Raw genomic sequence first — 26,750 nt, 5'->3', positions numbered from 1 at the left:
TGATACCATGACTAAGTTTGATGAATAATTAATATAGCAAAGATAGCATCAGAGTAGACCTTATTTCAACCAGTTCCCTGAATTAAACTGGATATCTACCAGACTCAGAGCACCCACAAAATCATCCTGAGACTTAAAAAGACATATCTGGAGCTCTACAAACAGAATATCTCCAGTGGTTGGTTTTGAGGTATGAAGTGGGGAGTCATGATTCTGTGGATATCAGAAGATAAATGGTAGGGGAGGGAAATTCTAGGATCTGTCACTTCCAGAGCACCAAGACTCCTCTGCTGTAACTGGGCACAGACTCACAGACCAGTACCATGGAGAAAGGACTTTAGGGCAGCCCCCAAGACTGAAACCTGGAGTTGCAGGGGTACATATGCAAACTGGGGATGGTTGGCAGTTTTAGAAGCACAAAGGGCAGAGACATGACTGGATCTGGAAGTGAGGGCTGGGAGTGCTCCTGTGGGACATACAACCAAGAATGCTGAAGTTTTTAGCACAGACAGAAATGGAGACAGTGTAGCCCGGAGAGTTCACTGAAGAACAGACTGTAATCTCTCTGTTCTGAGATAGAGTTTTCACTTCTAGGATTCTTGGAAAAGACATGGAAGGCCTCCAGGGAAAGATGCCAGAGAATCAAAGTGTCCCAAAACCAGTTTTCACCGAATCCCCCCCTAACAGGGGTCAGGGCAATTCTGTCCAAACAGGGTTGTCTGAGTATAGCACAGCAGGCCATGCCCACAGAAGACAGGCTGGAAGAACAAGAGGCCAAAAACCCTATGGTTCTTATAAAACATATTTGTCTTGCTTGTTTCAGGGTCAATAATTTGGACTCTGTAAATTCCCTCAAATGCCCCTCAAGATAATGACTAAGAGAACATCCAATACAGGAACAATTCCTAGACTGTGACCTTGTCACAGAACTAATGGATATGGATATAAACAAGATGTCAGAAATAGACTTCAGGGTAACAGTTATGACTATAATAGCTAGGATGGATAAAAACATTAATGGAAACATAGAGTCCCTAAGGGCAGAAATGAGAACTGATCTGGAAGAACTTAAAAATGTTATCAATGAGATCCAATGTAATCTATATATTCTTTTTATAATTTAATTTTATTTTTTGTGTTCCAAGATTCACTATTTATGCACCATACCCAGTGCTCCATGCAATACATGTACTCCTTAATATCCACCACCAGGCTTACCCATCCCTCTAACTGCCTCCCCTCCAAAACCCTTGGTTTGTTTCTCAGAGTCTCTCATGCTCTGTATCTCCCTCTTATTTACCCCAATTCACTTTTTCTTTCCTTCTAATGTCTTCCATGTTATTCTTATGCCCCACAAATAAGTGAAACAATATGATAATTGACTTTCTCTGCTTGATTTATTTCACTCAGCATAATCTCCTCCAGGCCCATCCATGTTGACACAAAAGTTGGATATTCATCCTTTCTGATGGAGGCATAATATTCCATTTCATATATGGACCATATCTTCTTAATATATATATTCTAACAGCTAGGGTAAACAAGGCAGAAGAACAAATTAGTGATCTAGAGGACAAACTGATAGAAAAGCTGAAACAGGAGGAGGCCTGGAACAAACAGTTTATAATCCATGAAAACAGAATTATAGAAATAAATGATATCATGAAATGTTCCAATGTCAGATTTATTGGGATCCCTGAAAGGGAAGAAAGAGAGAAAGAGAGAGTACTAGAAGACATATTTGAGCAATCCTTGCTCAGAACCTCCCTAATCTGGGGAATGAAAAACCATTTATGTCCTAGAGGCAGAGAGGACCCCTCACAAGATCAAAGAGAACAAACAAATGCCCCAGCATGTAATAGTAAAACTCACCAATCATAGAACTAAGGAAACCATTTAAGAGCAGTTAGGGGGAAAGGATTTCTTATGTACAGAGGGAGGAACATCAGAATAACATCAGACATGTCCACAGAAATCTGGAAAGCCAGAAAGGGTCAGCAAGACATATTCAAGGCACTAAATGAGAATAACATGCAGCCAAAAATACTTTATCTACCAAGTCTGCCATTCAGAATTGATGGAGTGATAAGGATCTTCCTGTACCAACAGAAACTGAAAGAATATGTGACCATTAAGCTGGCCCTGCAAGAAATACTAAGGGGAGTTCTACAAAAGGAGAAAGACCCCATGAGTGATGTAGAACAGAAATACACAGAGAAAATCTATAGAAACAAGGACTTCACAGGCAACATGATGAAAATGAAATCATATCTTTCAATAATCACTCTCAATGTGAATGGCTTACATGCCCCCATAAAACTGCACAGGGTTGCAGATTCGATAAAATGACAGGACCCATCCATATGCTGTCTACAAGAGACTCATTTTGAAAATAAGGGTACATCAAGACTGAAAGTGAAGGGATGAAGAACCATCTTTCATGCCAATGGACCTCAAAGAAAGCTGGGGTAGCAAATCTCATATCAGACAAATTAGTTTCAGAAGAACAAAACAGAGCTCTGAATCAATGGGCCAGCCCCTAGGGAGAATTTACTTTGGGAAAAAAAAAAAAGGAAAGGAATGGACCTAGATACACGGAGGGCCAAAGTTCCTCATTAGGAATGAAAATGGGATCATGTTGAGCGTGAAGTGACTAGCACAGTCTCCTAGCCAGTTGGTCGTTTTGGGAATAAGAATCCACCTGTGAACTTGGGTGAAGGGAAATTTCCATTTGCCAGCCCAGAAAAGATTTAGGTATTCTTCCTGCATTCTTCCTCTACGAAGGGAAGGGATGTTTCTGCTGGTGGCTGTTATTCCTGCTTTTCCAACAGTGGTTGAAGGTAGCAGTGATTCAGAGGTAGCAGGTTAGTTCTTGCACCAAATGACCAAGTATTATGAACTAATTCTGTGGGAAGTATTCCTTAGGAAACATCTTTCTGCCCTGACCAGCTCCTTATGGCATGCTGCCAAGGTGGGAATGGTCTGTTCTTCCAAATAAAGGCATCTCAATCTACCAGGGCATGGAGGCAAGATGGCTACACATCACTGCACTTCCCTAAGTGGAAAAGAGCAGAGTGACAAGAAACAGGAGTGCCATAGTTATTTCCTTCGGGAATATCAGTTCCTGACTGCTCTTTCCTAGCATAGGACCCGACTTGTAACTCACCACCCCTCCCTGGGCACTGGCTGTGTGAGTGACTGCACTCTGGTCCTGGATGGTTACCCAAGACCTCGTTAGGAAAATAGCAGGAAAGTTGACATATCCGTAATGAGAGTCAAAGTTCTCCATTTCAGGTGGGATTGAAATAATTCTGGAAAGGAGATATCTAACTTGGTTTTCATTTACCCTACAAATGAAGGGAGCTCCCCACCTCAAATCCTCTGGCCATGCCTACTCACAAATACTCCCTATTTTGGAGATTCCAGTGTCTCATTCTGCCACAGTCCAGTTTGGAAGCCATGGTCAGAGGGACCCTATGGCCCAAAGTGTCCCATAGTCTCAAAGACTTGCCCAGAATCCCAGGGGAAGGCAGAGGGTCTCTGAGAACTTTGATCTTGATGAGCCCCAGGGAGAACCTAGATTGAGAAAACATCCATTCATGGGATGGAACAGAATTCCTTGGGAAGCCGAAGTCCTTCCTCAGAGATGAGAATGGGGTCATACTGAAAATGAAGTGACTGGTACAATGTCCTAGCAAGCTGGCTGTATGAAGACAAAGAGAGAATGGCAGGCTTGTTCAAAGGGAAACCTCCAAGGGCCACCCCTGGGAGCCCTGTTAGAAAAAACCTGCATTCTTCCTTCAGAAAAAGAAAGAATGATTATGGTTTTTGCTGTTTTTCCTACCCTTCAGATCAGGGGATCCAGGCAGCATGAGTTCAGTTCTATCAGTTGGTTACTCAGGCTAAGTCTCAAGAGTTTGGAACCAGGCTTTAGGGCAACATATGAAAGGGCTCTTTCTGTGCTTGAACAGGTCCTGGACCATGCTGTGCATGTGCAAACCATCTGCTCTTCAGAAGGAAATATCTTGGGCAGCCAGGAGTGGGAAGCAAGCTGGCTACCCATAGCTGGGCTTCTTACAGCTGGCCAAGAAGCCAATGCTCTAGGACAGGAAGGCCATCTTTTCTGGAGTTCTCAGTCGTTGATTGCTCTTGCTTAGCCTAGGAAAACAGTAGAAATGATCTATCCATTTCTGCACATTCTCTGTATGAGTTACAGCCCCATAATCCATGAATGGAAATGGAGATCAAGTTCAAAAGACAGCGAGAGAATGGGAATGGCCACCAGAAGGGCCATGTCCTACTTTTCCAGTGGGAATGGACTACATCCGGGAAGTCCATGTCTCAATTCCTTGTCTTTTATCGGAGGAGACAAGATGGCATGGAAGTAGGAGGAAGCGCCTTTTCAACCTGTACCCTAAAGTGAGCTGATTACCTTCCAAAGAACTCCAATCACCCATGAAATCAGCCTGAGATCAGAATTATACACGTCTGGATCTCTACTGGAGCAGAAGACACCAGTGTGCAGACAAAGCGGAGTGGGAAAGTCGGACTGATATTGGAAGATAAACAAAAGGGAGAGGGAGTCAAGAGGTGACTCGTTGGAAAGTAATATCCCAATACGAGAGTGCCCTGCATCTGGGTACCAGAATTAACTCAGGAGTCTGGTAGAAAGCACTCAAAAAAAGCAAAGTATCACCGGGAGTCGGGGGAATTGTGGGAATCTGGGTGTTAGGGACAGGGGCTTAAGTCCCCAGACCCAGGACAGCCACTCCTGGCTCAGGGCCAGAGACAGAGCTGCGGAGAAACAAGGTCTTGGTCCCCAAGCCACCAGCGAGCCTGATAGCGCATGGGGCCCACCTCCCATGAGGGGCTGGGAGCCTTGCCAGCCATCAGAAGCACAACCTTTTTGCAGTCCCCACTCGAGTGCCCTACCATGCTACCAGAGTCCAAGTCGTACCCCCCCGCCCTCCCCTAAGAGAGGTGCACACAGGCGCCAGCCCAGTGCTCTCGACCTGGAAAGAACAGGCACTCCCAGCCCCCAGCCAGGGCCAGCAGGAAAATCTCAGTGTTTGATCACTGCTTGGAACTTCTCTGGCAGTCTGGAGTTGCCCAGACAGCCGCATCTGCCATGGTTTTGGGTACAAGCAAAAAATCCTGCATCCCCAGGGACCGTGACTCAGAACCTGCTCTGCCAGCGGCCAAAGGGGGAATTTATATGGGCTCTGCAGCCAGACTGAGGCTTCTCTCTGAAAGGGAAGTCACAGTGCAAGTTGCTTTCCTCTGAACCTACAAAAACCATCAAAAGTGGTCAAGGTGAGAGAGAAAAACAAAAGTGAACAAGCATAAAAATTTCCAGAGAACAAAAGCCTGAAAAAAAAAAAACAGTTTCCCTAGAACCCACCCCCTTGAGGTGGGCGGGAGGACTTAACTCAGAGAACATCATTGACTGAAAACCCACGTGGCAGGCCCCTCCCCCAGAAAAACCAACCAGAAAAAAAAAAAAAGAAAAAGACAACAAGAGAACAACCACCACTACTTCAGAGGACAACTTTTATTTTTAATTCGTTCCCACTATTCTGGCTCATTTTTTTTATATAGATTTTTTTTAAAGATTTTATTTATTCATTTGACACAGAGAGATCACAAGTAGGCAGAGAGGCAGGCAGAGAGAGAGAGAGGAGGAAGCAGGCTCCCCACGGAGCAGAGAACCCGATGCGGGACTCGATCCCAGGACCCTGAGATCATGACCTGAGCCGAAGGCAGCGGCTTAACCCACTGAGCCACCCAGGCGCCCTATATAGATAATTTTTTAACCTATTTACCATCACAGTGAGATGTCCAGTACATCAAATTCCATAATAACCTTCTAACCTGAACTTTTTGATACATACACCTGTGTTTTCCTTTTGCATTTCTATTTTTTAAATTTCTTTTTTCTTTAATTTTAGTTTAGTTTAGTCTAGTTTATTCCTTCTTTAAAGTTTTATTTTCTAATATTCATATAGCATTAAACTTTAAGGTAATCCCCTTTCCCCAATCAATACTACCTCTATAGGTAAACCAATTTTTAATCCTCCTGTATCTTAGGGTAGTTGAATCCTTTAACAAAAATATCAAGATACATCCAGGAAGAATAAAATCAACCTTCCTCGCCCACACTGAGAATTTATAACCACTCTCCCATCTTTTTCTTCCACCAGTGTTTCTGTGTTTTTTGTGTTTGTTCTGATAGTATATAAATCTTACACTCAGGGTTCTTTTTGACGAGGTTCTTTCTTTATTTGCATATATATATATATATATATATATATATATATATATATATATATATATATATAATTTTTTCTCTTGTATATTTTTATCAGTCTTTTTGTTTGTCTATTTTTGTTTGTATACTTCATAAATCTTACCTTGGGGCCCATTGGGCTGAACCTTCTCTTTTATCCTCCCTTTCTTTCCTCTCTCTTTCTCTCTCTTTTTTTCCTTTTCTTTTCTTTTTTTCCCTCGTTTGGGTGGAAAACCCTGATTGCTCAGAAGCGTTCCAGGGTGCACCTTGACTGCAGCACAGTTGATATATTCAGCTACATTCATTCAGCCATCTCTCACCAAAATGACTAGGAGAAGGAATGCCCAACAGAAGAAAAATACAGAGGATGGACCTTCTGCAACAGAGCTAATGGCTATCAACATAGACAATATGCTAACAATTATCCAGGCAATAGCTAGGTTGGAGAAAGCCATGAATGACCAAACGAAATTGATTACAGCCAAACTGAAAGCGACCTGAGATCATGTTTTCAATGTTAGGGAAGAGCTGAAAGCTACCATTGTCTTTTATCAGAGAATGAGGCCACCTTGCTCCCAAATCCTGTGACCCAATCTAGATACAATCATTCTCTGCTAGAACCTTTCAGTGTACTAGACCACCTGATGTCCACAACCTTCTGAAACCCAATTTGGAGTGCAGTATTTCCCTACCTACCCTACAGTCCCAAGTACTTGGCTGGACTCCCCTGTTTCAAGCAGAAGTTATTGTGCTAAGTCACTGTCATCTATGGATATTGGAAGTGATGTCATTAGTCCAATATCCTAGCAAGCTGACCGTCTGAGGAATAAGAAACACCAGTGTGTTTTGGTAGAAGGAGGCCCCCATTGGCTACACCTACTGAATCTGTCAGCAAGAAGCCTGCATTGTTTGTTCCCAAGTAGAGAGAATGCATTCAGCTTTGGCTCTTTCTCCTGAAATTCCCATCAGTAGATCGACACAGCAGTGTCTCAGTGGTAGCAGGAGGGTGCTTGTGACAAATGCTCCAGTGTTTGGGACTGGGTCTTGGGTCAGTATGGTGCAAAAGGGCTCTTCTGTACTGAGATTTTCCTAGAACATACTTCCCATTCATGAACCTCCCACTTTTCAGAATGCAGGCATCTAGATCATTTAAGGGTGGTTGGGAAGCTGGCCGCCAATCACCAGCTTTGCCATAGCTGGCTAAGAAGCAAGCATTCAGGGACCACACAGTCAGTTTCCTTTGGTTTTCTTTGGTTTTCCAGGGTGGGGGAGTTATCAGACACTGATTCACTTCCATAGCAGAGGACTAGAGTGCGAATCCCTGAGGGCTGGCTTTGTGAGTCGGAGTCACAATGCCATGGAATATAAACCAAAAACTTGTTGGAAACATAGCAAGGTGGTGGGAATGGCCACAGAAAGACCACATTTCTAAATTTTGAACAGGAAAGGGGTACATCAGGAAATCAGATGTCTACATGTGTTTGTCTTGTCCCAGAAATGAAGCCCCACCCACCTCAAACCTCCTGCCCAGCCTAAACATACACATGATTTACTGGGCATCTTCCCATGCTCTAGGCCTCTCACCATAAAGAGAGTTCTAGAATCAGGCTGGTGGGGGGCAGTGGCCATACCTATCCCACATTCCCAAGGACTCTGCCAGACTCCCTAATTTCAAAATAGGTGAAATGGCTCTGATACACTGGCTCAGACTTGCTCGAAAGATGAGGCTGGTTGTGAAAAAGAACAAAGGGATATAAAGGTATCCACAACATGCCATTCAGATCCTGTGTCTCACAGCAAACATCTTTCTTTCAACTGGGAGTCTGGCCAAGCCTTGGGACTGTGCATTAGGTTGGGCTATAGGATCACATGCAATTTGTCTCAGAAATAGATAGACATTTGGAGAGATACGGGATTTTAGTATGCCAGCATAGGATATGTGTGTGTAGGCTGGGTTCTTCATGACAGGTGACAAAGGGATCATGTTCAGGCTGCAGCTACTAGCACACTCTCCTAATGAGTTTGCTTTTTCAGGAAAAATCAACTTCTCCAAGCTCAGGCAAAGGGAAAACTCCACTGAATGAGTTTGCTTTTTCAGGAATAAGAAATATCTCTGAGCTTAGGCAAAGGGAAAACTCTACTGGATACACCAGAGAGTGAGTCAGAAAGTGGCTTCGATTCTTCTTTCAGAAAAAGATGGAAACCTCCTAGCCTTGGATATTTCCCCTGCCCTTCAAGTCAGTGACCAGAGACAGCAATAGTTCAGGGAAAGCCTATGAGTCCTCTCTGCTGATGCTCATGTATTTGGATCTGGGCCTTCAGTCAATATTCATTGAATAGGCTCTTTCTGCACTCACCTGGACCTGGAGAATCCTCTATCTGCCCTTACTATCTGGCCTTTTATCAGAGAATGAGGTTACCTCGCTCCCCAATGTTCTGCTCTTCGGAACAAAGGCACTGCAGTGAGTCAAAGAGTAGGGCCAGCTGACCACCCATTCCAGTCTTTATTCCATCCAGTGAAGCAGTAAGCAGTTCAAAGAAAGAGCACCAATCTCCTGGGTGATATCAGAGACTGACATCTCTCACTGGGGACAGGACCAGAATGGAAGCTTGCCATCAACAACTGAGTGGTGGCTGTGTGAGTGACAGCTACATATCCTGTGAATGGGAACCAAGGTCTAGTTGGAACTACATCAAGCTCAGGAGAATGGCTACTGGGAGGGCCCAAGTTCTCTTTTCCAATGGGAATTAACACATAAGGCAAGATCTTTCACTTTGTTTCCCTTTGCTACAGAAATGTGACCAGTTGCCTCTCCAAACTTCTGGCCCAGCCTGCACACACATATCCTATGCTGGCATACTAAAATCCCCTATCTCTCCCAATGTCCTTCTATTTCTGAGACAAATTGCAAGTGATCCTGTGGCCCAACCTAGTGCACAGTTCCAAGGCTTGGCCAGACTCCCGGTTGAAAGAGAGATGATTGCTGTGAGACACAGGATCTGAATGGCTTGAAGGCTGAACCTAGTATGGCAGGATGAACCAATGGATGTAAATGGATCCAGAGAGCCAGAATTCTTCCATAGGGATGAGAAGGTTATCATTTTAAAATTGAAGAGACTAGCACCCTTTTCTAGTGAGCAAAGCCAACCAGGAATAAGAAACACCTGTGGGCTTGGGCAAAGGGAATTTCCACTGACTACAGCTAGGAGCCCTGTCAGCCAGAGGTGTGAATTCTTCCTGCTGAAAGAGACATAAATATTCTGGCCTTTGGCTCTTTTTTCTTTCTTTCTTTTCTTTCTTTCTTTCTTTCTTTCTTTTTTTCTTTCTATCTATCTTTCTTTCTTTAAAAGATTTATTTATTTATTTGAGAGACAGAGATCACAAGCAGGCAGAGAGGCAGGCAGAGAGAGGGAGAAGCAGCTCCCCGCTGAGCAGAGAGCCAGATGCGGGGCTCGATCCCAGGACCCTGGGATCATGACCTGAGCCAAAGGCAGAAGCTTTAACTCACTGAGCCACCGAGATGCCCCATTAGCTCTTTTATCTATCCTTCCCAGCAGAGACTACAGGTAGCAGTGGCTCAGGGATAGCAGGGTGTTATGAGAGATGAATCTCAAGTGTCTGTCCCTGGGATTCAGTGCAGTTTTCCAGAGAAGGGCTCTTTCTATGCAGGCCATGCCATGAAGTGTTCTGTACATGGGCAGGCTATCTTTTCTTCATAATGAAGTCATGTCAATAAGCCAGGGAAGAAAGACAAGCTGAGTACATATCAGCAGACTGACACAAGCTAACCAAGAACTAAGCAGAGGTGTGTGCGCGTGTGTGTGTGTGTGTGTGTGTGTGTGTGTGTGTGTGTGTGAAGACAATGTTTTTTGAGTGTGATGTGAGTCTGATAGGTGTTGTGGCTGGTGTGCTGTATGTGTGGTCTATGCAGGTGTATTGAATAGGTGGGTAGAGCTGTATGCTAGAGGTGGTGTGTGTGTGTGTGCGTGTGCATGTGTGTGTGTGTGTGTATGCAGTCCTTGAGTGGTGTGTGTGTGGTATGTGTTTCAGGTGTTGTATATGTGGTTTGTGCATGACGACGGAGATGTGTGTTGTATGGTATATGTTTGGTGTTTGTGTAGTGTTTATTGTTGGGGGTATAGGTGCTGTGTATGTATGATCTACATGCAGTGTGTTTGGGTTGTATGTGTTGTGCATGGGTTATTTGTGTGCTCTCTGCATGGTGTATGTGTGGTGTGGCTTTGGGTAATGTCTGTGTGCTGAGAATGGCATATCTGTGGTGTCTGCATGGTGTGTGTGAGTGTGTGTATGCCACATTTTTATGTGGTCAGTGAGTGTTATGTTGATGGGAGATGCATGGTGTGTGTGGTTTATGTTGCACAGTGTGTACAGTGTGTGTGTTGTGTGTGTTTGGAATGCTTTTCTCGGGTATTGGTGTTGTAAGTTTCTGGTATATCTGTGACATGTGTTTTAATGGGACCTGTTTGTATGTTGTGTATGTATGGAATTTATGTTGCATGTGTAATGTGCATTATCCTGGGTAAAGCTTTTATATGTATGTGTTTTTTTTTAACCTTGCCATTTTAACCTTTTTAAAAATTTTATTTATTTATTTGGCAGAGGGAGAGAGACTACAAGTAGTCAGAGAGGCAGGCAGAGAGAGAGGGGAAAGCAAGCTTCCTGCCAAGCAGAGAGCCTGATGTGAGGTTCGAGATCACAACCTAAGCCAAAGGCAGGAGGATTGACCCACTGAGCCACCCAGGTGCCCTGTGTATGCTGTTTTTTGTGTGGTTTCTGTGTGTGCAGTTGGCATATGTCTGGTGTGTGTGTGGGATCAATATGTTGAATTTCTGTGGTAAGTGTGTGGTTGATGTAAGGCATGGGTAGAATTGTGGCATGTAGATGGTGTATGCAGGGTGTGTGGGTGCTGTATGTGTGGTGATTTCTGGTTGCATATGTAGTGTTCGTGAGGGGAATATGTCATGTGTTGGTATAGAGGCGTAATGTATTTGTGGTGGGTTTGTGTTTTGTATATGTGTGTTGTGTATTTGAGATATGTGTTCTGTGTGGAATCTGTGTGGTGCATGTTGTTTAGGGTGGTCTAGATGACGTCTAGATGATATCGGTAAGTGCGTGTGGTCCATGTGTTTTATGTGTCTTGTCTGTGTTGTTTGTGATGTCCATGTAGGTTTATGTGTCAACCAAGTGTGATATAAAGCTGTTTTGTGTGTGTTATACAGTGGCTTCCATGTGGGATGTGTGTGGTGTCTTTGGTTATGTACTGTTTGTATGGTGGGTGGTGTGTTTTGGGTGGCATGTGTTGTAGGTGGGATGTGTCTGGAACGGAGGTGTTGTGTATGTTTGGCGTCCTTTGGGTGTGTGTGTTCTATGAATGTTGTGTGTGGTATTCCTGTGTTTTCATGTGAATGGCTGAATGGAGTGTTTTTGTGGTGTCTGTTATTTACATGTATTGATGTTGTATGTGTGGTATGACTCTGGTGGGTGATGTGTCTTCAGGTTCTGGGGTTTATTTGAGATACATGTGTTTGGCATTTGTGTGGTTTCTGTAGGTTGTGTATGTGTAATAGTGTGGTGCATGGGTGATGTCTGTGTGTGTGATGTGTGCAGGATGTGTGGTGTGTATTGAGTAATTATGGTGAGCATGTCTATAGGCATTGTTGCGCATCTGGCAGTGTGTGTATTCCCTATGTTTTGTGTGTGTGAGATGTATGTGTGATGTATTTGTGTGGTATAGGAGTGATGAATGGGTGGTCTATAAAGTTTTAGTGTGTCTGTTGTGCATGTGAGTTTGTAGGATATGAGATGTGTGTGCTTTCTGCATGTGAATGTGTAAGGTCTATGTTCCATGTATGTGATGTCTATGTGTCCAATATCTTGTGTGTTTTTGTGTGACTGTGTTTTCTATGAGGTCCATGAAATGTGTGTGTGTGGCATATGTCTGCTGTGTATGATTTGTGGCTCCTGTGTGTATTGTAGGGGTGTGGTGTGCATTGTGCATGTGGCATGGGGTGTGTGTGTGTAGTGAATTGAGTGTGTGTTCTGTATGTCTGTTCTAGGCATGTGCTTCATATGTTGTGTGAGAGGTTTGTGTGTGAAGCATATATGGTGTATGTTGTGTAAGAGCACTATGTGTGTGGTGATGGTGTGTTTCTATGTGTTTATATGAATTTGGTGTAAATGTGGTATGTGTGGCATAGGTGTATTCTGTGTGTTTTATATGTGAAGTGTGAGTGTAGTGTGTATGAATGTGTTTGATGTATGAGTGGTGTGTGTATGGTATATGTCTTATATAGGTGTGCTCTCTCTGGAGTGTGTAGGTGTTTGGTCTATGTGTGCTGTTTTTGATGTATTGGTGCTGTGTCTGCAGTCTATGTGTTGTGTATGGTGTGTATAGGTAGTTTGTGCTGTTGGTGTGTGATGGAAGTGTTTCAGTGTCTGCTGTTTTTGTGGTGTCTGTGGGGTATGCCTTTGTATGTGGTCTATGCAGGTATGAGAGTGGCATGAGTGTGTGATTTTACAGCTAATTTTCAGTGCACTGACCACAGTACTTTGAGCAGCAACTGTACAGGGACAGGAGGTCCATCATTTGGGGGGCATATCAGACAGGAATTATGCTCACTGAGCACAGAAACAAAGTGATAACTCACTAAAATCTTGGGATAATGGCATTCTGAGCAAGAGCTCTATCATCCCTGAATGTGACCAAAAACCTATCTACATACATTTTCATAACCTACAGAAGATTATGGGAATGCCTACCAACAGGATCCATGCTCTACATTTCACAAAGAAAGGGGGAAAAAAACTGGGAAGGAGAGAACTGACTATTTCTCCTATTCCCAGAATTAAGGCCACCACACCCTCAAAAACCTATATTTTGCCCTACACACATTTTCTACAGAGGACTGAGATCTCACATGATTTGGACTGAAATCTCACGAGAATGGGAAAAAGTTATCAAGAGATTTGAGTGCCAAATTGAGAGATTCGGACTGATCTCATGATATTTGGAATGAGATCTCAGAAGATTTGGACTGAGATCACATGAGTTTTTGAATAAGTTCTCATGAGGCTTGGGTGGGATCTCATGACAAGTGCCCAAGTTCTCACAAGATTTGAACTGAGATTTCATGAGATTGGGCCTGAAATCTCACCAGATTTGACTGAGTTCTCATGAGATTTGGACTGAGATCTCACTAGATGAGATCTAAGAGATCAATAGATAACCCTGATACTATTTGGAGTGGGTCTCTCACAAGATTTGGACTGACATATCACAGGATTTGACTGAGATCTCCTGGTATTTGGACTAAGATCTCATGAGATTTGTAGAGGTCTCATGAGATTTGGAATAAGATCTCACGGGATTTGGACTGAGAGATCTTGAGACTTGGACTGAGATCTCACAGTATTTGACTTACATCTCATGAAATTTGGACTGAGATATCATGGGCTTTGTGTAGAAATCTCATGAGAAGTGTTGGGAGATGTCTTGAGATTTGTACGGAGATATAACAGGATTTGGACCAAGATCTCACAAGATTTGAACTGCCATATCACAAGATTTGGACAGAGATGAGGAGATTTCCCTGATATCTCATGGTACTTGAAATGAGTTCTCACAAGACTTGGGTAGAAATCTCCTGAGAAGTGACCTTGTTCTAATGACATTTGGACTGAGATCTCAAGGGATTAGGAAAGAGGTCTCACAAGATTTCTAGAGAGATTTCATGATATTTGGGCTGAGCTCTAATGAGATATGAATAGAACTCTTGTGAGATTTCAGGGACAACTCATGATATTTGGACTGAAATGTCATGAGATTTGGACAAGATTACAAGATTTGGACTGATATCTCACAAGATATGAAATATGTTCTCACGAGATTTGAGTAGAAATCTCATGAGAACTATCTGAGTTCTCACGATATTTGGACTGAGATATCATGAGATTCGGACTGAAATGTCATGAGATTTGAACCGAGATCTCAAAAGATTTGGAATAAGTTCTCATGAGATTTTGGTAGATGTCACATGAGATGTGCCTGAGTTATCATGAGATTTGGACTAAGATGTCACAATATTTAGAATGAGTTCTCCTGAGATTTGTCTGAGATCTCACAAGATTTGTACTGAGGTCTCATGAAATGTGTTTACTTAACTACCTGAGGAGCCCAAAGTAGGCTCGTTAGGGTGTGCCAATCCCATCCAAGGGCCTGAGAGCTTTGGCCAGAAATCTCATGAGTTTTGACCCTAGACCTTGCTGGCTAGCCCAAGTTTTGAAGAGATTTGTACTGAGATCATGGGAGATCTGCCCCAGGATCATGTCAAGAGCTGTCTTCTGTCTTCTTCTTCTGCCCCAGGCAATGTCTGTAGTTGGTAATCTCTCACAGTCTGTCCTGGAAGGTTGAACGTCTAGGATGGCCCAAGGGAGTCTTTCTGTGTGTTTGGATGAGCCAACTCTCAGGCTCCTTGACTCGTTCCAAAATTAAAATACTCCCATGTCTCTCCCTTATTACCTAAAGTCAGTAAGTTTCCTCAAACCCATTCATCATCCCTATTACAGTGCTCTGTCTGCACCCTAACACCAGAATGGTGTTTGTGGGCTTTGGGGAATGCCAGGTGTCCCCAGTTGCTCCAGACAGGATTATTCATGAGCTACCCTTTATGCTGCCCAGGCATCTTCTCCCATTCTTGACATTGTCTTTTGGTTTTGTCGACCATTTCCTTTGATGTGCAAAAGCTTTTTATCTTGATGAAGTCCCAATTGTTCATTTTGGGTTTGGTTTTCCTTGCCTTTGGAGACATGTCTAGCAAAAATTTTCAAACGGGTTGCTGCCTGTGTTCTCCCCTAACATTGTGAAACAATGCTCTACATCATATGGCATGAGGGAAATACAAATCAAAACTTCAATGAGATACCACCCACAGCAATCAGAATGGTTCAAATGAACCACCATGGAAACAACGGATGGTGATGAAGTTGTGGAGAAAGGAGAACCATCTTACAGTTTTGGAAGGAATGCAAACTGTTGTACAGCTCTGGAAAACCATATGATGTTTCCTCAAAACATTACCAAGAGAGCTACCCTAGGATGCATCAATGGCATGCCTAGATGTTTATCCAAAGGACGCATGCATACTGATTCAGAGGGCACAGGCACACCAAAGCTTAATGCATCAATGTATACAACCCCCAAAGCGATTTCCTAGTCTGAATTTTTAAATAAATTTTTGGTTTGCCTTGTTTCATTTCCATCCCCTTGCTGATGTTTTATTTTGGGTTGTTTCCATATGAGGTTTCCCTATGAGGGTCTGTGGGGGATTTGACCCACGTAGCCACCACCCAAGGATTGGTTGCCACTTCCCACTTCAGTCCTGTGTTATGTGAGCACATCCATACTTGCTATCCCAGAGGAAAGGGGGACATTCTCTCTTTCAGCTTAAGATGCCCTTGTTCTGAAGAACAGAGTTGTCACCAATATGCTACAGACTGAAGGATCTGGGGAGCTCAGGAATTGCCCTTTCAAAGCCTACTGCACCACAGTCTACATCAAAAAGCTTGGACATCAGTTTGGAGTCCCAAACTACTCTACCTGAATCCCTTCAGCCTCTATCCGTTCATGGGGAGGACCATTCACAGAAGCTAACATCAGTTTTCCCTCTCTTTCTGAGGAATAATGCAGAGCTCTTGCTGACAGATCTCCTACATGTAGGCAATGGAGATTTCCCTTCACCCAACCCCACAGTGGTGACTTGTTCCTGGGAATGAGAATTGGGTTGCTAGGAGATTGTTCTACTCACTTCGATCAAAACATTCTCTCCCAACTTGCCTCTATGAAACCCATTTGGCCTACCATAGAACCATTTCCATCCAGTTCCTCTTTTTCAGTCTAGGTTGACCCTGTGGGCCATTCAGATCCAGCATATCAGAACAATAGACTTTTCTTGAAAGTGGGAAGTCTGGAGGATTCCTTGTGACTGTGGGGCAGTGTGGGCCACAGTATCCACCTTGAAATTGAGTTTCAGAACTATGTTTGCATCAGGAAACCTATGGCATTAGAAGACCAAATAGTGAATATATGTGTGTTTGTAGGCTTGGCCAGAGGATTTTAAAAGGTACTGGTCTCATTTATTGGATGGAGGAAAAAAGCTAGACATCTCACTCCAGATATACAGTCCATTCCCATTTTAAATGGAGGTGTTTGGCCCTTCTTAGATACATTCCTAGAATCTTGATGACTTTCTATCTAGTTAGATAGAAATGGAATGCATCCATTCCAGCGTGAAGGTGCTGTGACTCACAGCTGGCACCTAGGGATGTCTTCTGAGTTCCCCCTCTGGTCCTGTGAGAAGGGAGATAATTAGTGTCTGGTACACAACTTAAAAAGTTGGAATTCTTGTCACTGAGCCTGTGCGGCTGCCTTGGATAAATGTGTGGATAGGTAATCAGGGCACCTCTCTCCCCTGGCTGATGGAGAAAAGAAGATCAAAGGAATATAAATGGACACAGAGGGAGTGAAAACTTTCTTAGTGTTGAGTATCTAATAATGTTGAGAATAAAGTGTGTAGCAAAATCACAGTTCACAAGTGGGGAGTTTCAGGCCTGTTGGCTTGGGCAATGAGAAACCACCATTGGCTCCTTCTGGGAGCCAAGAAAATAATAGGCCTTTTATTCTTCCTTCTGGATTTGGATTTCTCTTTCCTTTTCTATAATGGGACACACACACACACACACACACACACACACACACACACACACACCACTTAGGGTTAGCAGATTGGTCCTCCAATCTGATTATGTATTTGGAAATGGTTATTGAAGCAGTATTCCTTGAAAGAGCTTTTTCTACACTAAACAAGTTCCTGGAGCATAGTGCATATGTATGAACTGTCTGATCTTCAGAATAAAGATGTCTCTGTAACCAAGTGGAGGGAGAAAAGTTGGCTACCAATCACAGCCTTTAAAACAAAAGGACCAGAACCAAACACTCAGAGACATGAGGGAAATCTTTCCATTTGGCTAAAAGACACTTATTTCACCTACATATCTGAGGATCCAAGTGGGAAATTGCCATCAACATTGGGACTGGTTGTGTGATGCCAAACCTATGACCCCCTAAAAGGGAACCAACCTAGCTACAAACTTAAAGAGAATGGGAATGGTGTAAGGTGGTATCTCAATGTGGTTTTATTTTGAATCTCCCTGATGGCTAGTGATGATGAACATTGTTTCATGTGTCTGATAGCCATTTCTATGTCTTCATTGGAGAAGTGTCTGTTTATATCTCCTGCCCATTTTTTGATATGATTCTCTGTTTTATGTGTGTTGAGTTTTAGGTGTTCTTGATAGATCCTGGGTATCAAACTTTTGTCTGTACTGTCATTTGCAAATATCCCCTGCCATGCTGTGGGTTGCCTCTTTGTTTTGTTAACAGTTTCTTTTGCTGTGTAGAAGCTTTTGATCTTAATGAAGTCCCAAAAGTTCATTTTTACTTTTGTTTCCTTTGCTTTTGGAGTCAAACTGTGGAAAGAACCAAGATGCCCTTTAATGGACGAATGGATAAAAAATATGTGGTCTATATACACTATGGAGTATTATGCCTCCTTCAGAAAGGATGAATATCCAACTTTTGCAGCAACTTGGACGGGACTGGAAGAGATTATGCTGAGTGAAATAAGTCAAGCAGAGAGAGTCAATTATCATATGGTTTCACTTATTTGTGGAGCATAACAAATAACATGACGGACAAGGGGAGTTGGAGAGGAGAAGGGAGTTGAGGGAAATTGGTCTCTCTGTGAGAGACTATGGACTCTGAAAAACAATCTGAGGGTTTTGAAGGGGTGAGGGGTGAGGGGTGGGAGGTCGGGGGAACCAGGTGGTGGGTATTAGAGAGGGCATGGATTGCATGGAGCACTGGGTGTGGTGCCAAAAAAATGAATACTGTTACACTGAAAAGAAATAAATATATATATATGTATATATTTATGTATGTGTGTGTATATATATATATATTTATATATATATACACACACATACATAAATATATATATTTATATATATATATATATACACACACATACATAAATATATACATATATATATTTATTTCTTTTCAGTGTATATGTATATATATATATATGTATGTATATGTATATATATATATATGCATGTGCCAAAAAAATGAATACTGTTACACTGAAAAGAAATAAATATATATATTTATATATATATAAATATATATATAAATATATATATACATTTATATATATATATATATATATATATATATATATAAATATATTATATATATTTATATATATATTATATATATTATATAATTATATATATTTATATATATTATATAAATTATATATTTATATATATTATATAAAATATATATATTTATATATATTATATAAATATATTATATATATTTATATATATAAATATATAAATATATATATATATATACACACACATAATATATATACATATATATATATATTTATTTCTTTTCAGTGTATATGTATATATATATATGTATGTATATATATATATTTATATATATATTTATGTGTGTGTGTATATATATATACACACACACACATATATACATATATATATTTATTTATTTTATGTATATATATATATATATACATATACATATATATATATATATTTTTTTTAAAAGAGGATGGGAATGGTATCAAGGAAACCAGAGTTCCATATTTCCAATGGAAATGAAAGTTACTTGGAATTAACATATTTAACTCCATCTGCCATGGTCCCTGAAACAAGGAAAGCTCCCACCCCAAATCTTTTCTTGTGACTACACACAGACAGTATTTGAAGCTCATTCAAAACCTCTAGCTTTCCTGATGTCAACATTGTACTGAAGCCAAATGACAAGGGGCCCTATGGCACAACTTATCTCATAGTCTCAGGGACTCAGCCTGATTCCCCAGTTTCAAGACAAAAATATTGTTCTGAGAACACTGGCTCCTCTCCATGGCCTGCAGAAAGAACATAATTTGAAATAAAGAACACAGAGATGTATATATGTGTGCAAGGAAGCAAGACGCTTTATTGCTCCAAGAAGGGAAAAAAAATTCTACCTTTCAAATGGGAGTGAAATACATTTGGGATGGATAGGTCTAACTTCATTGCACTCCATACCTCCAGAAGTGACACCAGCTCACTTGCAAATATGCTGGCGCAACCTAAACACATGCTCTGGTGGTTACCATAGGTTTCATGATGTCCACAGAGATATCTAAAACTCAATGTCAAGTGTCCCTGAGGTCCCAGGTATCCCATAGCTCCAAACACTCTGCCAGGCTCCCTAGATTAAAGCATAAAATATGGTTCTGAGACATTTCTTCGGAATGACCCCTTACATTAAATCAATTTTGAGGAAAAAAAAAGCAAATAAAGAGAAAGGGACACATGGTGGACCAATGTTATTCATGGAGACCACAATGGGTTAATATTGAGAATGAAGTGATTAGCACAGTGTCCTATCAATCTGGCCATTTTATGAATAAGAAACTCTAATGCTGAGGTGCCTGGGTGTCTCAGTTATTGAAATGACTGCCTTTGGCTCAGGTCATGATCCTGGAGTCCTGGGATCGAGTCTCACATCAGGCTTCCAGCTCCATGGGGACTGTGCTTCTCCCTCTGACTTTCTCCCCTCTCATTCTCTCTCTCTCTCTCTTTCAAATAGATGAAATCTTATTTAAAAAAAAGAAAAGTAAAGAAAGAAAAGAAATGCCAATGCTTTTGTGCAAAAGGAAACATCCATGGGCTACACCTGTTAACTGAGTAAATGAGAAGCCTTCATTCCTATTTTTTTGTGAGACACATAGAGACAGAAAGAAAGAGCACTCAGGTGGGGGAGAGGTAGAAGGAGAGAATCTCAGATAGTGTCCATGCTTATCACAGAATCTATGTGGGGCTCGATTTCACAACCCTGAAAGCATGACCTAAGACAAAATCCAGGATGAGGTTCCTCACCACCTGAGCCACTCAGAAGCCCCAAGCAAAAGAATCTGATATTGGAGGTTTTCCTGCATTTCCATTAGGACCTAGGGACAGCAGTGATTCTGAGGTACCAGACTGCAACTCCCAAATGAAGCTACACTGTTCAGAATTGCTATTGGAGAATTCTCCTTTGGAAAAGCTTTTTCTGCTCAGAGCAGGTTTCGCATTGATAATAATACATTTATAGTAGGAGACCTCAAATTCTCCTCTCAGCAATAGATAATCTAAGCAGAAAATCAGAAAGAAACTAGAGTTCTGAAAGACACACTGGACCACAAGGATCTCATAGATTATATAGAACGCCCCACCCTAAAACAACAAATGCTCATTCTTCTCAAACACACCTGGTATTTCTCCAGAATAGATTACATACTGGGTCACAAATCAGCTCTGAACAGATATCAAAATATTGATGTTATTCCCTGCATATTCTCAGACCACAATAATTTGAAACTAGCCAAATCACAAGAAAAAGTTTGTAAGAAATGCAAACACTTGGAAACTAAAAACCATCCTTCTCAAAAATGTTTGAATCAACCATAAAATCAAAGAAGAACTTAAACAATTCATGGAAATGAATGAAAATGCAAATGCATTAGTCCAAAACCTCTGGGATATGGCAAAGTTGGTAAGGGGGAAATACATAGCCATTCAAGCCTCACTCAACAAAAGAGAAAAATCCTGATTACATAAATTCTCTTTACACTTTATTTTTTTTACACCTGTATGTTTATTGCAGTTTATTTACAGTAGCCAAATTACAGAGGCAGCCCAAATGACAATAGATAGATAAATGGATAAAGAAGTGCTATATGTTAACTAACTAGAATTTAAATAAAAAACTGAAAAATGGAAAAAGAAGTTATATATATATATATATATGCATATATATACACACATATACATATACATATATATGATAAAATATTACTCTGCCATAGAAAAGAATGAAATCTTGCCATTAGCAACAACATGGATGAATCTAGAAGGTATAATGGTAAGTGAAATAAATGAGCCAGAGAGAGACAAATACCATATTTAATTTGTATATGGAATTTAAGAAACAAAACAAAGGAAAAAAAGACAAATTAAAAAAGTCTTCAATATAGAGAACAAACTGATGGTTACAAGAAGGAAAATGGTTGGGGCAATGGGTAAAATAGGTAATGAGGATTAAGAGTACACTTATTATGATGAGCATTGCAATGTATAGAATTGTTGAATCTCTATATTGTATACCTGAAAGTAATATAACACTGTATGTTAATTATACTGCAATAATTAACTAACTTAAAAAGAGGTACAGAAGGAGGGTACAGAAAGCACACTCTCTCTCTCTCTCTCTCTCTCTTTCTATATATATATATATATATATATATATATATATATACTCATATTCCTTGGGTTCCTAGGTGGCTCAGTCATTTAGGTGTCCAACTCTTGATCTCAGCTCAGGTCTTGATCTCAGAGTCATGAGTTTGAGCCCCATTTTTGGCTCCTACTTAAGCAACAAATTAAGTCTACCGCATGCACAAGAAGGAGAATAATTAAGATTAGAACAGAGAACAATAAATTAGAAACCAGAAATACAGTATAAGAGATGAATGAACTAGGAGCTGGTTCTTTAAAACAATTAATAAGATCAATAAACCACTAGCCAGACATACCCAAAAGAAAAGAGAAAAGACCCAAATTAATAAATTTGAGTGACAGGGGGAAAGATTATGACTAACACCAAGGAAATAGAAACAATGATCAGAAATTATTATCAATTACTGTGTGTTAATAAATTAAGCAACCTGGAAGAAATGCACTCATTCTTGGAAGCCTATAAACTACCAGGACTAAAACATGAAGAAATTGGGGAAAAGGGGCAAGATGGCGGAGAAGTAGGAGACCCTGTTTCAACTGGTCCTCTAAAGTGAGCTAAATATCTACCAGAATACTCTGAACACCCATGAAATCAACCTGTGATGTAATATCATACACTTCTGGATCTCTTTGGGGGAGGAAGACATCAGTGGAGATGTAAAGAGGAGTGGGAACGCACAGTCTGTTATCAGAGGATAAACAGAAAAGGGAGGGAGCCACCAAAAGCAACTCGTTGGAAAGTCATACCCCAACACAAAAGTGCTCTGTTGTTGGGGACCAGCATTAACTTGGAGTCTGGTTAAAAGCACTCAAAAAGAGCAAAAGATATTAAGAGGCAACTGGTGGAATTGGGTGGTCACAGGTATGGGCCTAAGCCTGTGGACCCAGGACAGCCACCATTGGCAACCACCCATGTCAGAGAGAGTGCAGCAGAGCCTTAAGTTCCTGGTCCCTGAGGCTCTGGGTTTGCACTGCCTGTACTACCATTTGTCTGGGCACACTCCCCACCCACTAGTGAGAGAGTCTGGTAGGGGCACCAACTGGCACTCTCTAGAACCACAGCCTTTTGTGCTCTGGGCACACTGCACAACTGTAGTTTTAATGGACTCCCTGCCTGCATCTGAGAAAACTTGGTGTGGGTACCAGCCAGCACTCTCTAGAACTGGCCAAGGGTCTGAATGCTCCCAGTCCATGCATTGAGTGTACCCGGCGTGATTTCTGGTCAGGTTAGCCTTCCATGACCTGCATGACAGCAGGGTCTGAGCACACATTTCATGGGTCTAACCCAGACAGCAGTCCTGGCAAAGGCAGCCACCAGAAACAGGTTCCCTGGACCAATATCACTCATGGTTTTAGTGGCATGGCAGTGCAGAGACAAGCAGATGCCTCAGGTGACCACTAAGACAGTGGCTAGGGTGCGCACCATCTGTGGGTGTTTGCAGAGGGGAAGTATGTGTGTTCTGGACCACCGAGAGGGGAGCAGACTGAGGTTTCTCTCTGAGGCTGAGGTCTGGGTGCAGTTTTCTCTCCACTAAACTTCCAAAAAGCTACAAAAAGCTGCCAAAGAGCAAAAACCTCCAGAGAACCAAAGCGTGAAAAACCGGCTTCCACAGAGCCCAGCCACTTGATTGGGGGCAGGATGACTCAACCCAAGCCAGAGTGACCGAAAAACAATGCAGCAGCATTCCCCCCCCCACCCAGAACACAAGACAAAGGAACAAGGGGACAACCACCACAGAGTCCACATAAAACTGTAAAATCCCAACATCAGGGAAAAACAATATATTAAGCTCAAGCTATTACCCTCAATCCTATACATTTCATAGATACTTTTTTTCTTTTAATTCATTCTCATGATTTCTGTTTTTTTTTTTTTAATTTTTAAATGTTTAACCTATTTACCATTGCAACTAGAGGTTTAATACAACATATTCCATAATAACTTTTTAACTTGGATTTTTTGCACACATATACCTCTGTTTTTCTTTTTCTTTCTTTTCTAATAATATACATATAGATATAAGCTTCAAGAGAATAATTTTCCCTCTTCAAATCTACCCCTATATATAAACCAGTTTTAATTTCCTTTTGTCTCTGGAAAGTTGTGTCCTTTAACAAAGATATCAAAATATGCCCAGGAAGAACCAAAATAACCTCCCTTACCCACATAGAGGATTTATAACCACACTCCAGACTTTCTTTTTGGTCAGTGTTTCTGTGTATGTGTTTTTGTTCTGGCATTATATAAATCTTATTCCTGGGGCCCATTTTGACTGGGTTCTTTTTTTTCCTGTAATTTACATTTTTCTGTCCTTTTTTTGTCCATTTTTGTTTATATACATGATAAATCTCACATTTGGAGCTCATTTTGGCTGGGTTCTCTCTCTCTTTTTCTCTCTCTCTCTCTCTTTTTTTTTTCTTTTTGGTGGTGACTACTGATTACTCTCAAATTTTCAAGGGTGCATCTTGTATGGATCATGGTTGATATATTCAGTCATACATCCCTTCAACCAACTCTTACCAAAATGACTAGGAGAAGGAACTGCAACAGAGGAAAATTTTGGATACTGACCCCCTCCATCAAAACTATTGGATGTGAACATAAACAGTATGTCAGAAAGGGAATTCAGGGCAATAATTATCCAGGCAATGGCTAGGTTGGAGAAAACCATTAGTGACAACATAGATTATCTAAGGGCAGAAGTGAGAGCCAAACTGACAGAAGTTAAAAAATGCTATCAGTGAGACTCAGTCTAATCTAAATACTTTAACAGCTAGGGTAACAGAAATAGAATATATAATTAATAATGTGCAGGGCAAACTGATAAAGAAAAAGGGTCAGGAGGAGGCCTGGAATAAACAGCTTAGGAGCCATGAAAATACATTTAGGAAAACAAAGACAACATGAAACATTCCAGTGTCAGCATACTTGGGATCCCTGAGGGGGTGTAGAAAGAGAGAAGACTAGAAGACATAGTTGAACAAATTCTGACGGTCTGAAAATTTCCCCAGTCTGGGGAATGAAATAAGTCTTTGTGTCCTAGAGGCAGAAAGAACAGCTACCAAGATCAATGAATCTAGAAAAATATCAAGACATTTCATTGTAAAACTAATGAATCATAATTTTAGACAAGAGCTTCTGAGGGCAGCTATGGGGAAGAGATTCCTTAAGTACAGAGGAAGTTCCAGCGAATAACATCAGACCTGTCCACAGAAACCTGGCAAGCCAGAAAGGGCTGGCAAGACATATTCAGGGCACTAAATGAGAAGAACATACAGCCAAGGATATTTATCCAGCAAGGCTGACATTCAGAAAAGATGAAGAGATAAAGATATTCTATGACCAGCAAGGATTAAAAGAGTATGTGACCACCAAGCTGGCAGTACATGAAATAATAAGGAAGGTGCTTTCCTATAAAAGAAAGAACCCAAGAATGACATAGAACAGAAATTTATAGAGACAATCTATAGAAACAAGGACTTCACAGACAATATAATGTCAATAAAAATGTACCTTTCAATAATCACTTTCAACGTGAATGGCCTAAATGCTCCCATAAAATGTCTCAATGTTGCAGATTGGGTAAAATGATAGGACCCACTCATATACTGTCTACAAGTGACACATTTGGAACTTAAATATGCATCCAAACTGAAATAAATGAATGAAGAGGCAAGATTCATACTAATGGGCCTCAAAAGAAAGCTGAGGTTATGAATCTCATAGCAGATAAATTAGATTTTGAATTAAAGACTATAGAAAGAGGTACATAAGGACACTACATCATTCTTAAATGGTATATCCACCAAGAAGATCTAACAATTGTAAATATATCTGTCCCCAGTATGGGAGCAGCCAACTACATAAGCAAAAAAAAAAAAAAGTCATATTAATATGAATACATTAATAATAGAGGATCTTAACATGCCACTGTAAGTAGTAGACTGTTCATCTAAACAGAAAATCAATAAAGAAACAAGAGCTTTGAATGACACATTGGACCATATGGACATAAAAGGTATATACAGAACATTCCACCTTAAAAAGACAGAATATTCATTCTTCTTGAGTGCACATGCAACTTTCTCCAGAACAGATTACATACTTTCTCCAGAAGGTCACAAAAACCGGCTCAACTGAAACCAAAAGATTTAGATAATTCCCTGCATATTCTCAGACCACAATGCTTTGAAATTAGAACTCAATCACAAGAAAAAGTTTAAAATGAATTCAAACATCTGGAAGCTAAAGAGCACCCTGTGTAAGAATGCTTGGTTCAACCAGGAAATCAAAGAAGATCTTAAACAATTCATGGAAACCAGTCAGAATGAAGACACATCAGTACAAATCCTATAGGATAGGGCAAAGGCAGTCCTAAGGGGGAAGTACATAGTCATCCAAGCCTCCCTCAAAAAAATGGAAAAATCCCAAACATGCCAACTCTCTTTACACATTAAATAACTGGAAAATCAACAACAAATTAAGCCAACCCCATGCACAAGAAGGGAAATAATCAAGATTAGAGCAGAGATCAATAGGTTAGAAACTAGAGATAGAGTAGAATACATCAACAAAACTAAAAGCTTATTCTTTAAAAGAAGAAATTAAGATCAATAAACCATAGGCCAGGGTGCCTGGGTGGCTCAGTGGGTTAAGCTGCTGCCTTTGGCTCAGGTCATGATTTCAGGGTCCTGGGATCAAGTCCCACATCAGGCTCTCTGCTCAGCAGGGAGCCTTCTTCCTCCTCTTTCTCTCTCTGCCTGCCTCTCTGCCTACTTGTGATCTCTCTCTGTCAAATAAATAAATAAAATCTTTAAAAAAAAAACATTGGCCAAACTAATCCAAATGAAAAGAGAGAGGACTGAAATGAATAAAATTATGAATGAAATGGAAGAAGTCATGACTAACACCAAGGAAATAGAAATAATCATCAAAATTATTATCATCAGTTATATACAAATAAGCTAATCCACCTAGAAGAAATGGATGCATTCCTGGAAACCTATAAAGTACCAAGAAAAATACCA

General features: G+C 40.9%; 1 long non-coding RNA gene across 1 annotated transcript; it reads right to left on the bottom strand.

Moving 5' to 3' along the window:
* Positions 1-5,398: 5,398 nt before the first annotated feature.
* Positions 5,399-23,509, bottom strand: LOC116585860. The gene is made up of 3 exons (XR_004283792.1): positions 23,420-23,509; positions 6,979-6,983; positions 5,399-5,469 (listed from the first exon to the last, which is right to left on the bottom strand). It is a non-coding gene; the product is annotated as an uncharacterized LOC116585860 (long non-coding RNA).
* Between the last annotated feature and the right edge of the window lie 3,241 nt (positions 23,510-26,750).

Source organism: Mustela erminea, chromosome 3 (genome assembly GCF_009829155.1).
Source record: "Mustela erminea isolate mMusErm1 chromosome 3, mMusErm1.Pri, whole genome shotgun sequence".
Taxonomy (NCBI): domain Eukaryota; kingdom Metazoa; phylum Chordata; class Mammalia; order Carnivora; family Mustelidae; genus Mustela; species Mustela erminea.
Note: the sequence above shows the minus strand (reverse complement) of the source record. Positions and strands in the feature narration are given on the sequence as shown.